General features: G+C 40.1%; 1 protein-coding gene across 1 annotated transcript in view; it reads left to right on the plus strand.

Annotated features, from left to right (window-relative positions):
* The first annotated feature begins 5,745 nt into the window (after positions 1–5,745).
* SLC16A12 (solute carrier family 16 member 12) overlaps positions 5,746–15,166 on the plus strand; it is a 184,963-nt gene continuing 175,542 nt past the window's right edge. The window contains exon 1 of the mRNA XM_074339405.1: positions 5,746–5,919. The gene's annotated coding sequence lies outside the window, so the exon portion shown is untranslated. The remainder of the gene's footprint in view (positions 5,920–15,166) is intronic.

The following is a 15,166-nucleotide window of genomic DNA, read 5'->3' on the forward strand; positions in this document are numbered from 1 at the left end:
TCTCTGTATCTTTAGTGCCAAACAGAGTTTGACATATAATGAGCCTTAGGCATATAATGATAAGCAAATGAGTTCCATTTCCTATATTTCACCCTTATTTGACTAGGAGTTTCTTTAGGGTAATAATAGTTTTGGTGTTTATTGAATTCTCCTTAACTAATAATGTTTGACCCTCAAAAAAATTACAAGCAGTGTTTATTGGATGCATAAATGAATACATGAATAAATATATGACTACTAAATATTCTGAAAACAGGTTTAAAACAATTTAAGTTACGAGTATGTTTTTAAATTATTAACAGCCTATTTCAAAGTTACGCATTCCCTCCTAATTGACCTAGTTGCTTAGTTAAAGCTGCCCAAGCAGTAAACAACTGTAAGCATCTCTCAACAGATAAAACCAAAGCAAGGAGTTGGTGTTCAAAGATAGGTTTACCCATAATTCATGTGACCTAAATTTCTCAAATGGAAGCAATACAGAGTTCTTTACATGTGTAGGAAGTACTGGGATCTTGAAAATAGAATGGGTGGGAGGTATGGGGACTCCTGGATTAAATGAGATAATCCACACAAAGCATTCAACTCAGTACCTGGCTCACAGCACTTTTGTGCTAATTAGATAAAGGCCTCTCTGGACAGATGCAGCCCTATGGGCCTGCATTTTGGCAAGCTGAGTGGGGACTGGATTTCTGTCCCCAAGATCCCTTGAACAGCAACCTTGCCCAATGAACAACCTGCAGATTACATTTTGGAGGCCTGTGGGCTAGCTATTGTCATTAAAAGATGACATGACAGAGTGGACGGAATGCCTCCCAGTTTACCAGTAACAGCAATCTTTCTGTGCCTTGGTCCCTTACTCATAAAATGAGATGATATTAATAGTCTCCTTACTGGGTTGTTATGCAGACTAATTGAGTGAATGCATGTAAATACATGCATGGCAAATATATGTATTCCGTCAAATGTTAGTTATTACTGTCAACATTGCCCACTTAGCCTACTTCTCGATAACAGACAAGGCAAAGTTGCAGGTATCAACACTTTGACGGTCTTGAGGCATGGGATTTAGGATGGCGAGGCTTTGAGAGAAAGACGGTTCTCTGTACAAAGCTCCTGGATAAGACCGCAATGGCGAAGTGGTCTTGCAGAGAAGTATGAGTAGTTACACCCTACTGAGAACCATCCAGACTTAGGGGACTGTGGAATTCCTCCTTGTAACTCCATGATCTTACTCACCATTTCCATTCCAACGACTTCTCTTTAGATGGTCAGTACATATTTGTTTGGTGAGTTTATGAAGTAACTGGAAAGGCCTACAACTCTGTGCTCTCCGTCCAGCCCTGCCAGCTGATTTGTTAGGATTGCTAGTTTACTCTGAAGTCAGAGGAGGCCATTTTCTCAATCTCGTTCTCTAAGATGATTACTTAGCATTTTTCCAAATTCTGCAGCATTCTGAAGCATATTCTCCTGTAGCTCTTGAATTTGCACTTTGTTATCATGAATAGTTCTGTTCCCAGAATGGCTAGGAATGCAAACAAATGCGTGAGTTTTTGGAATGCAATCTGCAATGGATTTTGAAAAGCAAACGGTCTCATCATGGACTTAAAAACAATTAATAGACTTTATTTTTCAGAACAGTTTTAGGTTCCCAGCAAAGCTGAGTGGAAAATACAACTCCCACATGCCCCGCCCTACCACAGCCTCCTCCACCATCAACCTCTTTCACCAGAGTGATACCTTTGTTATAAATGATGAACCTATAGTTACACATCATTATTAACCAAAATCCATTGTTTACCTTAGGGTTCACCCTTGATGTTGCACATTCCATGGACTTGGACAAATGTATAATGTCATGTATCTACCATTATAGTATCAGACAGAATAGTTTCCCTTCCTTAAAAAATCCCTATTCATCCATCCCTTCCCTGACCCTTGGCAACCATTGATCTTTTTTTTTTTTTTAATTAAAGTTTATTGGGGTGACAATGTTTAGTGGTTACACAGGTTTCAGGTGTACAATTCTCTAATACATTATCTATATATCACATTGTGTGTTCACCACCCAGAGTCAGTTCTCTTTCCATCATCATGTATTTGATCTCCAACCATTGATCTTTTAACTGTCTCCATAGTGTTGCCTTTTCCAGCCTTTTCCAGAATGTCGTAAAGTTGGAATAATACAATATGTAGCCTTTTCCGATTGGTTTCTTTCGCTTAGCAATATGAATTTAAGGTTACCCCTTAATGTTTTGTCGTGGCTTGATAGCTCCTTTGTTTTTAGTGCTGAATTTTATTCCATTGTCTGGATGGACCACAGTTTATCTGTCCATTCACCTGTTTAAGGACATCTTGGTGGCTTCCAAGTTTTGGCAACTATGTATAAAGCTGCTATGAGCATCCGTGTGCAGGTTTTTGTGGACACAGTTTTCAATTCCTTTGGATAAGTACCAAGGAGCATGACTGCTGGATTGTGTAGCACAAATATGTTTAGTTTTGTAAAAACCGCCAACTGTCTTCCAAAGTGGCTGTGCCATTGTGCATCTCCACTATCAATGGATGAGAGTTGCTGTTGCTCCACATTCTTGCCAGTATTTGGTGTCAGTGTTTGGATGTTAGCCATTCTGATAGGTGTATGGTAGTATCTCATTGTTGTTTTAATTTGCAATTCCTCAATGACATTGATGTTGACTATCTTTTCCTATGCTTATTTGCCATCTGTGTATCTTCTTTGGTGAAGTGTCTATTCAGGTTTCTTGCCCATTTTTTAATTGGATTCATTTTCTTACTCATTTTTATTATGACTTTTATTTTTTTAATTAAACTTATTGAGATGACATTGGTTAATAAAATGATATAGGTTTCAAGTGTAAAATTCTAGAATACATCAACATCATGATTTATTTTTTTAAGTTGTGGAGACTTTAGAAAATGCAGAAGATCATAGGGGAAAAAAACAAAAACTTCTGTAACTTAGAAATAACCACAACACTTCACCTTTTACCCTTTTGGCCTGTTCTCTGTGTACATATATACACATAGTCCTATATATGGTGTATATAAAAATGAGGATAAGATTCAACAACTACAGAAACAGCAGAGTTTATAGATGTTTCCCTGTAAAGTTAGCATTTCTATGAGATCCATGGTCTTCATTTCATCATTTCACTTCTGTTCCATATGCTCCCCAGATATTCCTTGTTTCAAACTATACCCACCACTTCACCATGACAATGACTGACAGGTAAACTTCAATCTTTCTTCCTTAAACTTGAAGTGTGAAGAGGAGTCAGCTTAGATAGGCAGAGGAGGCAAACACAGTCTATTTGGAGCACTATATATAAATGGTTCTGTATGGAGGGAGTAACGGTGTCTTGGGCAGAGTAGGAGATGAGTCCAGGAGGTAATTTCAGCAGACACCATCACCCGGCATATGATTTACCCTTGCCCTGACCCCACCTCATTTCCTACAATGTCCTCCCTGGTTCACTCTGCTTGAATCCCATTGTCCACCTTGCTTTCTCTCAAATATTATATACCAAACACACTCCCAAACCAGGGTCTTTTCTCTTGCCCCAGGCTCATTTGGAATGCTTTCCCTGCAGATAGCTCAGGCATGCTCCCTCACCTCCTTCTGATATCTGCATAAATGTCACCTCCCTGACCATTTTCTCCTTGTTGTATTTCTCTCCACAGCACTTACGACCAACTGACTATACATTTCACTAGTTATTTGTTTATATTGTTTGTCTCTGCCACTGTACTGCCAGTGGTGGGAACAGTGCCTGACTCATGGTAGGCATCTCATATGTATTTATTTTTAAATTAGTGCCACATCGTTCCTGTTAATTTGAAGTTATTGCAATACACCGTGTTGAATAATAAGTTTGTTTGTATTTAACTTGCACATTTGCTTTTGTTTTATAGTCATGTAAGAATTAAAGACGTGAAAGTTCATACCTAACCTTTTTATATGAACAAAAACAATAAGCATTATAATAAAAATAATTTAAGTTTGTTGACAAAAGAACACCTAAACCTATAGAAAAATTTTATAAGAATTTATTGAAGCCAAATCTGAGGACATGCTTGGAAACAAGATCTCAAAGGATTGAGAAAATCCTCCTGAGAATGGTAGTTTTGCAGTTCTTTTCATGAATTTAGAAGCAAAGGAGAGAATGTAAGGAAGATTACTTGAAATCCATTGGTGGTAGATTTGGGAGATGGGAGAAAGCAAAGCAGGGAAATCTCTAGGATTGGATACAATGCAAAATGGAGCGATACATACTTCTTTTACATTGGTGGGCACAGAATAGTTAACAATTAACATTTACACGATAACAAAGCACAATGGTCTTGTGCTTTGATGCCAGGGGTTGTGCCCCTGAGGGGTCTGGAAATAAAAATTACCTTGACATTTCAAAGGTTTTGTTATCCTGTGTGCATAAGAATAATAGACAGGGCTCACTTATGGTAGAGACCGACCTTTGCTATGGAAGCTGTAGGCCTGGGACGTGACTACCCACCCTGACCTGCCCAGTTAGGAATTAATGATCAGGTCCTCCCGTGAGGTTACTTTTGGTCACTGAGCTTGTGACCTGCAACGTGGCCCCTTGAGTTTGTTGGGTCTACTGTGTTGCCCCTTTTACTTTTACAAGTTGACCCTGGATGTGATGGTGGGGAAATAAATCTGTGAGAACTTTTTTGATTCCTTTAAAGGGTTCACACTTCCTCTTATTTAAGAAACACTGTTATAGTATCTTGGGTTGTTGACCTTCTCTTTCAGTCAGTAAACAAGAGGGGAGTTAAACATTAAATATCTTAGTCCTACCACTTACTAGCTGTTATTTATCTACACAAATTATTTATCTACACATTACCTGCCTATAGTTTTTGAGAGGATTAAAGGAGATAATACATAAGAAATGCTTAGTATACTGCCTGGGCATTTAGGATTCACAATAAATCGATCTATGTTATGCTGATTATCTTGGGAGGCAGAGAATAAAGCTGAATCCTTCTCAAAGCACCACATGCTTTCCTCCAAAAAATTTAGTGCAGTTTGAAATTCCGTTTGTATTCGAATGATTCAATCATTGATGAGCATATTTGTCACGAGATCTCAGGAGCTGTGTGTGTTTTGCTCAGTGATGCTCCCTAGTGCCTAGCCTGGTGCGGGGGGGGGGGGGGGGGCGGGCACGTGTGGGTTGACTGACATTTGGCAAAGAAAGGTGATGCAAGTTCCAACAGTGAACACAAGGGGGTAGTGTTCTGCCACCTAGCCCCACCCTGGCTCCATTCAGAAACTTGATTTTCAGAAAATGCATGAAGTCTACTCTTCGCCAAGAAGCAAGTTCTTTATTCCTTTAAGACTTAGGCTTACTGTTTTTGCTTCACTCTTGCCAGAAATATACGAGGTCTGACAATTAAGTTCATGAGCTTGTGGTTAACTTTTTTTGATATCAGAGGGATTATTCATTATGAATTTGTACCAACTGGACAAACAGTTAACCAAGTTTACTATTTGGAAGTGCTGAAAAGGTTGCGTGAAAAAGTTACACGATCCGAACTTTTTGCCAACAATTGATGGCTCTTGCATCACAACAATGTACCAGCTCACACGGCACTGTGTGAGGGAATTTTTAGCCAGTAAACAAATAATTGTATTGGAACACCCTCCCTACTGTCCTGATCTGACCCCCCATGACGTGTTTCTTTACCTGAAAATAAAGGAAATATTGAAAGGAGGACATTTTGATGACATTCAGGACATCAAGGATAATACAGCGACAGCTCTGATGGACATTCCAGAAAAAGAGTTCCAAAATTGCTTTGAAGGGTGAACTAGGTGTTGGCATCAGTGCACAGCTTCCCAAGGGGAGTACTTTGAAGGTGACCATAGTGATATTCAGCAATGAGGTATGTAGCACTCTTTCTTGGATGAGTTCGCAAACTTAATTGTCAGACCTCGCATAGCTAGCCTGTAAAAATAAAAATGGAATCTGAAAACCTGACTGTATTTGTATCCAGGATATGTTAATGGGGAGTTTAAATAACAAAATATTCAAACCACAGCACTGTAAGCTGGTTATCCCTCTCTACTGAGTAACAAAGTATAATGATCTTATAACTAAGGGGCTCTCTTAAACACTCATTTGCTCTTTAATCATCATGGACCCTTTCCAAAGGTAATTGCTTACCTGAATACTTCATTCCAAAAATAGTTACTGAGTGCCTCTTAGGTGCTAGAAATTTTTGTAGGTGCTGAGGATTTAATGGAAGACACATAAGGTTTGTATCTTCGTGTGTAGACTGGTGATATTCAGTCGGGGAGGAAAGGAAGGACATACTTGCTGGCAGAGGCTCAACACACTTGAAATATTTTAGAAATGTTTAGATGTATTAAGATGGAAGGGGACTTAGAGATAGCTAAAGGAAACTCAGATGACCAAAAGGGCCAGACAGATAAATCTAAATACCTAAAATGGGCCAGGTGGGGACTGACATTAAGTAGAGAGCAGGTGTCCAAGTTAAAGACCATTCGCTCCCAATCAGCTCAGATAGAATTTTCTTCTCTCTTATTTTACAACCCCAAAATAAGATCCACTTTCCTCAATCCAAATATGCCATCTCTTAAGTCACCAAACAGAAAGAACTGCTCAAGGAAAAGTGGATTCAGAGAACTGGGAAGGGTGAGGGGGCAAGATAAATCCCCTTGTCCTCTACCCCATCTCTCCTAATTATTTTAAAAAACCAACCTGTTAAACCCAAACTGTGATAAATATTGAACAATGCAAGATCACAACATGAACAGAGACCAAAGGTGAGATGGCTGTTTTCCTCTTTTCTCAAAGAATTTTCTAGGCCATTAAGAGCACTTCCTTTTATAACTTTGGTTCTTCTAAGTCTCCTGTTGGATTTCACCTGGAACGGAACATGGGGGCAGAACAATCTTCAGCTCCTATCAGAAGAGAATGAAGTGGTTAGTGGTACCTTCCTCCCTTGGCATTTTTTTTTTTCTCCCTTGTCATTTGTGAATTTGAGAAGAATGTGAGCCTAACGCTGAGAGTCTCTGAGTCCAGATTTTTCAAGGGAATTCAAATTTTGATTTTTCAAAAAAAGCCAGAAATCTGGAGTTTCCTGGGAAATCTCCTAATTTTAGAAGGTTGCCAATGAACGAGAATTTAAAAAACGTTGTGAGGGCCAATCCAAGCTTATCTGAGAGCTAAATTGGCCTTTTTGTCCGGTAGCTTAATCTCTAACTCAATTCACTCCTCTAATTTTACAGATGAAATAACAGACTCAAAGAAGTTAATGACTTACCCAACATTGCCCCGTCATCCGTATTCTTTCCATGCAATCACGAAATAGTTGGAAAAAAGTGGAGGAAATGTTTGACAACTAGTGAGGCCACTAGTGTCAATTTTAAATAAGTTAGGCTTAAAATGAGCAGTGCTACTTGGCAATGTGGATGCTGAGATGATTTAAAAGAGTGTGATTTGTACTAACAATGAAAGTAGTACCTAATGTGGAGAAGGATAATTATTGCAGAGGGACAAATGAGAAAACAAAAGATGCCCTACTCTGGCTGCCATGCATTACAAATAGGCACCATGATGGTGCTATCAAATGTGAGTAACTATGAGCACCACAGTGTATTAGAAAACAACTGCAGGGGAGCATATCAAGAAATTCTGGGCAAGTCAGGCATTCTATTATTCCATAAATCTAATAAGGGAAGCGCATATGGATTTTACTATTAAATTAAGAAAAAATGGCTCAGGAAAACACAATAAACATGTGGGTATGGTCAAGGGGCTCAAATGAATGAGGGGATGATGTAAATAGTAAAATCCTTTCAAGTGAAGGCAGCTGGGGCTTTAAATTCTGGGGTCATTTCAAATGTACCTAACGGTCATTTCATGGAACTGGAGATGAAAAATATTTTGGCACCATTCAAGAGAGTGCTATGTCTTTGGTTATTGACTACACATGGCTAATTCTTTTGTCACACTGGCATTCGAGAGGAGAGCCAAGTGCTGATTTTACTGTCTTCTTCACCTCCCATTCACTGTCTGTGTTAGGGCAGAGTGAGTGTCTAAATTGTTCAGACATATTGCCTGCTTAGTTCCTGGCACTCAGAAGGCCCTGAATATCTGTTTTTCAGTTGGGCTGAATTGGCTGAGCTGGAATTGAAGCATCAGAAACAATTGAAGGGACTGGTTTGACTTAAAAAAAAAATAATTAGAGTTAGTTCTCATCATCTGCATCTACTTCCACCCCTTCGAGGGTGATACTGCTCTGTCCTCTCACACGTCCTGCCATTAGTGATGGGGAATACAATGTACTGTTGTCCATAGTTGGTGAGCTGCCAAATCTAATTCAGTAATACTGCTCTAGACCCTCTCCAGATGATGCCTAACTCCAAAACAGATTGTCACAATGTTCTTGGGCAACAGACTATAATTCTAAAATGAGATGGTATGAAATTAAAATGGTTTTAATATAATCATAATAAGTATTAATTATGAATGCTGTATAATCAATTGACATTCTCCCCCAAAGAGCTCAAATTCTTATTGCTGACTGTGGTAGCTTTGTACCTACAGATGAACATCAATAAATCCCTCCTGAAAAGGGACAAAACAACCTGTTAGCTTCCTAGAAGTTTCCCAACACCATGTGATCTAGCCCCACTGTGTTAGAAGGAAACAGGCTTGGGAGTTTTAGATCACCCGTCACCAATGTAAGTCTGGAATGGAATTTAATTTCAGAATGCTCATTCCTACCCCACCCAAAATTAAAATTTCTAAATTATCTGTATCAAGGGCTTCTACACGTTGATGACATTGGATTATTTCATTCATTTATCCAATAATCAAGTCCCTAATGTATGCCAGGCACCACACTAGGTACCAGAGACACAATGGAGAACTCGATGGACGTGGTTCCTTTCCTCGTCGAGCTTTTAGTTTAGAGCCCAACAAATGAAAGCAAACAAAAAATTCAAATTGCAATACATGTTATTATGAAGGTGTGGGGACAGAGCCAGGAGTGCAGTCTCCAGGCTCTCGCCCTCACCTGGAAAGGTGCTCACTCGGGTAGTATATGGCCATCAACTGTGATTGGATGGCCAGCAGTTGTGGCTAGTTGGCCGTCAGCTGTAACCAGTGAGCCATTGGTCACTAATATAACTGCCGTGGCTACGCTAGCAGCAAATGGGGCCTAGCAAGAAGATGGTGGCTGAGCTAGTAAGACCAGATTGAAGAAGCAAGTGAGGTTGGTTGGCAGAGACAAGTGGATGGCAGGTTGCGGATAGTGTGGCTTCTGCTTCCTGTGTCTCCAACCCAGCCGCCAGCGAGACTATAGTGGTATGACTCCCCTATCTATGGCTCCGTGGGTGTTCCATTTTGGCCTCACCATATCCTGTGTTCTTATGTGGGGAGCGGGACCAGAGACCCTGCATGACATCCAGCATGACAGAAGGAAATAAAGTGCTAAGGTGGAGAATAATGGAGAGGGAAATTGAGTTTGAATAGAATAGTCTTGAAAGACCTCTGGGGAGGTGACCTTTAAACTGAGTTCTTTGCAAAAAGAAGTGTGAATGCAAAGGCCTGGGTCTCCTAGGCTTGGTGCTGAGAAAACAAAACTAAACTAAACTAAATAAAACAGTGTGGTTAGAATTACATTGACACAGGGGAAGTGTGGCACAAGATGGTGTAGAGACAGGCAGGGGTGTGACACTTATGGGTCATGATCAGAGGAGCCCAGATTTCATTTTGGTGCTTTGGGAATCATAGAAAGGTTTTAAGTTGTAAGACAATGTGATATAATTTAAGTTTTGGAAAAATCCTTCTTGGTGTTCTAATGAGAATGGACTGGAGGGGGCTAAGAGCAGAAACAAAGAGATCGCTTAGGATATTGCAGGAGTAGGCAAGAGAAGATGGTGGACTGCATTAGGGTGTTGGCAGTACAGATGGAAAAAAGGCAGGCAGGTTTTGAGATATAGTTTGATAAGATGATTGACAGGACTTGCTGGTGGATTGATGTGGGAGGTAAGGCATCACTCCCAGATTTCTAGCTTGATAAACATAATGGATGGGAACCCAATATCATAAAACCATAACGTAGAGCTTCTCTATTTAAAGAGGGAGAAAAGAAAAAGCAGAGGGCTGAGTCCTGTCTACTGGGGCGCGTTCCCCCTTTCCAACTGTCCTTGGGTCTCCCTAGAATACCTAGGTGATGGTTCTCAAATTTCAGGGTGCTGAGACACTTGAAAAGCTCGTTAAAATACTGGCTGCTATGTGTAGTGTTCCTGGAGCACAGCCCTTGGAGTAGATATAGACCAGAGTGGTTAATGTGGATGTGTCTGGTAACTAAAGACTTATGGCTTATTTTATAAACTTTTTTAAAAATAGAAAAACAAGGTAGATTTTTTTTTTTTTTACTTTGTGCTTTTCTATTTTTCACATTCTATTGAAATAAAATATAACTGATGGCTATTATTTATATTGCTAGAAACTCTTTGAGTGGTTCTTCCAATGGTTGGGATGAACTGTACTTTCTTAATGATGTTATCATGACATCATCTATGACCATGAGAACTAATTAATATGAGTGTGCAAATACGTGTCTCTGCTGAAAGAAGCAGAGACAATAGTGCCCTGTATGTGTGATTTGTGTAACACTGAAGATGTACTTACGGCATTGAAAGTAAAAGGGGATCTGGCCATTGTTCATATACCCTGATGCTTTATTTACGTGAGTTGGCTTTACCCTCATCAAATATTTTCTTCAACTTGCCCTTTCTGACTTTATCAAAATGAATAAAGGTAAGCGGAAGCTTGCTAAATTAAGCTATTAAGAAGATCATCAAATAAAAAGGGTACATCAGCTCCAAAGCTGGCTGATTTTTTTTTCCCCAAATAAGTGTAATCAGTCTCCACTGTGTTTCTATTATTAGCAGGTGAGCTGTCCAGCCAGAACCATGCATCCCTTCAAGTGACTTACAGAAGCCATCTGGTCCTGCTTTGAGCACGTCCTGCTCATTATCATCAATCTTCTCTTGAAAGAGAATGTTTCTGCTCCGCTCACGTACACCTCTCTCCCTTCTCTGAATGGTTATCACACTGTGGGGACACAGTCCCAGAGAGCAGTTTCCAGGCTCTCGGCCTCACGTGGAACGGTGCTGGCTCGGGTATTAGATGGCCGTCAGCTGTGGCTGGGTGGCCATCAGCTGTTACTGGTTAACCATTGGCCACTGATACAACTACCATGGCTGAGCTAGCAAGCATGGATTGCAGTTAGCAAGCACGGATGGTAGATTGCGGATCGTGTGGATCCCACTTCCTGTGTTTCACCCAGCCACCAGCCAGACTGGGGTGCAGGAAGACCCCCTGTTGGGGTACTAGTGGATGTTTGCTTTTGTGTCTCGACCAGCCCCCATCGAGAATATAGTGGTATGAACCCTCTATCCAAGGCTCCGCTGATGTTCCTTTTTGGCCTCACCATATCCTGTTCTTGTGCGGGGAGCAGGAGCTGAGTCCCTGCATTGCACACACTTATGTGACTTATATGGTACTGCATCTTATATGCAACTCTGCATCTTTCTTATCTCTTTTACTAGACATTGCGGGCATTCACCGAGCTCCAGTCTGCCATTCTGCTCTGGTTTCATCTCAGCTCTCTTGCACTGAAGATTTTCAAGCCATATCTCTAACTTTGATCTTCCTCCTTGGCCCCTCACCTGAATTTCCAACAGCCTGCGGGGTGTTTCACACCCACCTGGAGCTCCACGTGTCTAATATTGAATAGTTCACTAGCTGCTACCTCTTAACTTTTTTCTCTGTTAATGATCACCATCCTCCTGGCTGGAGACACACATGCTACTCATGTCTCTTCCACTCCATATCTAATCAGTCACTTTGTCCTATTGATTTTCTCTGTTCTCATCAAAACGACTTATTTACTCACTGCCAAATACACCTTGCACTTTCCCGCTGCTAATATTATTATCTGTAGGTTCACCTACCAAGAGAGAGTCTTCCCACCTGCTTATTGAAATGTTCCAAGAAGGCATTTCAGCCCCACCGGAAAGTCAACCTTCACTTAGCATCTTGTTTCCCCTCTGGATTCTCCTAGCAAGTGTTGACTTCCTTCATCAAAATAATCATGCACATTGTCTTTTTGAAACATAAGGTTGTGGTGAAGGTGTTCTTGAAATCTTTTATTGTTATTCAATTACTCTTATTTGCATGGCTACTTATATTTCAATTACACTGTAAATTCCTCGAAGACAGGAGCCATGTCTTAAAACACAGTTGTACTGTACCTAGTTCCTATACAGACTAGACACTCAAAAATACTGGTTGATTTGTTTGCATTGAATTTGTCTGATGCTAGAAATAAAGGAGAGCCTCGCAGTGTAGTTCAGTTTGCAATTTAGTTGCTCATTAAATTGGCCCATTAAACACAAATAATTTCTCTTCTAATATCTTGCTCACAACATGTTTTTTTTTTCTCTTGAGTAATTGAAAAGAACATAATAGCATGGTAAAAACTGGGGGGGTGGTGGAAAGACTTGTGATAGATACGTTTGCAAAAACGTTTATATTATTACAAGGTATATATAAAATCTGCAGATATTGTGAGTTTATACTAGTTACCTCTAGCTTAAATAATGCCACATGACAAACAACCACAACACCTCAATGGCTACAACAGCACACCTTTATTTTTGTGTGTGAGTGTGTAGGTGGGCTGGTCAGTTCTGATCTGAGCTGGTCTCAGTGGGCTCACTTGTGCACCTGAAGCCTGCTGTGGGACAGTAGCCAGCTTTACTGACGTTGGCTTGGCTCTTCTGGTGTCTGGGGCCTTGCCTGGGGTGACGGATCTGCCTGAGCTCAGCCCCACATGTTCTGTCATCTTGCAGCAGGCACCCCAGGCTTATTCTCAGGGTGATGGAGGGTTCTGAGTGAGAGCCAGATGGGGACATGGCTCCTTAAGACTCAGAATTGGCCCCACCATTATTCCTTTTCCACTGGCTAAAACAATCACTGGACTAGCCCTGATTCAAGGGGTGGGAAATAGACAAGTGGTTGTTAATGGGAGGAGCTACAATTCACATTGCAAGGGATATGAAAACAGAGGTAGAGAGGATCCCAGCTGTTTTTGTAATCAATCTGCCCCAGAGTTAGATAGATCTTGTTTCATATGCCAGCACTGTTTTATAGTTACACAATATTGGGCAATTTAACCATGCTGTGCTACTTTCCCCTCAACTGGAAAATAGGTATTGTGAGAATTGAATAAAATACAGACTCAGGACATCACAGGAACTCAATAAATTCCTTACAACTCTCCCTCCAGCTCTTCAGAGAAGGGAAGGTGGTATACATCAGCTCTTAACATTATGAAAATTACATAATTTTACTTAAACTTAATTTGGAGAAACAAAATGGTAAAACGAAACACATACTTCAGAAAAAAATGACATAAAAGTTTGAACAATAATTTGAAAGATTTTGAAATTAACTGGGCAATGAAACCCAACATTATTAAAATCAGTGGAGCCTATGTGTTGTTCCAATGGGATCAAGAAAGGGTATGTCATTTTCTTTATTCATTTATCTGTCAATGGACACTTAGGTTTCCATATCTGGACTACTATAACTAATTCTACTAACATTTATTAAGTGCTTACTATGTGCCAGCTATTGTGCTAGGTACTTCAAAAGTACAGGTCTCATTTAACCTTCACAATGGTCCTAACAGGAAGGTGTTATTATGCTCATTTCACAAAAGAAGAAACTTAAGTTTTGAGTCGTTAATGTAACTTGCCCAAGATCACCCAGCTAGCAAGATGTGGAGACATTTGGTAACATCTGAAAACAATTGTGGTTTCATGACTAGGAGGATTACTACAGGCAACGAATGGGTAAAGACTAGGGATGCTGCTAAATATTCTGCAATGCACAGGGCAGCCCCACAACAAAGACTTATCAGGTCCAAAATGTCATTAGTGTGGAGGAAGAGAGTCAACTGAATTAGAAGCTGGGATAAGTAGCTGCTCAAACTGTATTTTTTGAATCGTACTATTGACCTTATTTTATAGATGAGAAACTCAAGACTTAGGAGGGTTAAGAAATTTTGTAAGTTCTTAACTGCTAGCAAGTGGCCAAAGTGGGAGTTATATGTAGGTTTTCGAATTCCAAATTCAATGCCTTTCAGTTATACCATAACTCCATGAAGAAGAAAATGGGTTAAAATGATTGCATGGCTTCAAGTCATATTAAATGAGAGAATTTTAGCACCAGAGACCAAGGCAGTGATGTCAGAGAGGAGAAACTGGAAAGTTTTGGGGGAGCTAAGAGCAGATTATAATGATAACTTTAGTTCCTGATAGGTTAACTTTTGAAGTAACAGGGTGGGGAGAATTTAATTGACAATATGCAACGGGGGTGATAAGAATTGGAGTTCAGAGAGAAATGCACTGCTTCTGACAGGCAGGCGCTAGCCACATTCATGACAATGTGATCAAGATCCCATTCATGACAAATGGGATCAGGATATGGGATGAGAAAGGAGAACAGAGAAACAGTGGCTGCATTCTACAAAAATGTTCGTAAGAAAAGAAATGAAGTGATGAAAAAGGACCAAGGAAGACAATTACGAAAGTGGGATCTGAAAGGTGCCCACAGGATGTGATCATATTTCAAAAGTCAGAAGAACAGGAGTTTAAGAAAAAGGTTATTCAGAAATCTATGCTTCTTGGTGTGCAGGGAAGAATTTCACTATTTTCCATTCCATGTATTGCCTTAATTTGTATATCTGACAGCATAAAATACTTGCCTCTTTTATTGTGCTGTTTGTACTTATCCTTAGAATCTTTATTAGTCATAAAAATAAACTTTCACATTCTATTTAGGCAAAAGCCTTAAGTTTCTGTGCCCAACCCCCAACCTTCTGGTAGCTTCCAGTCTGATATGGACACCCTAAATATTACTTATCTGGAACCAATGTTCTCATTTCTCTCTGCTGAGTCCACACATCCTTGTTTGACCAAATAACAGGAACAAACAATTCCTTCCATAATGGATGTACCCAAAGGTGTCATGCTTCTGAGAATCACATCTGAAAATTGATTCCCCTGAACCATGGTGCAATG

Source organism: Rhinolophus sinicus, linkage group LG07 (assembly GCF_036562045.2).
Source record: "Rhinolophus sinicus isolate RSC01 linkage group LG07, ASM3656204v1, whole genome shotgun sequence".
NCBI lineage: Eukaryota > Metazoa > Chordata > Mammalia > Chiroptera > Rhinolophidae > Rhinolophus > Rhinolophus sinicus.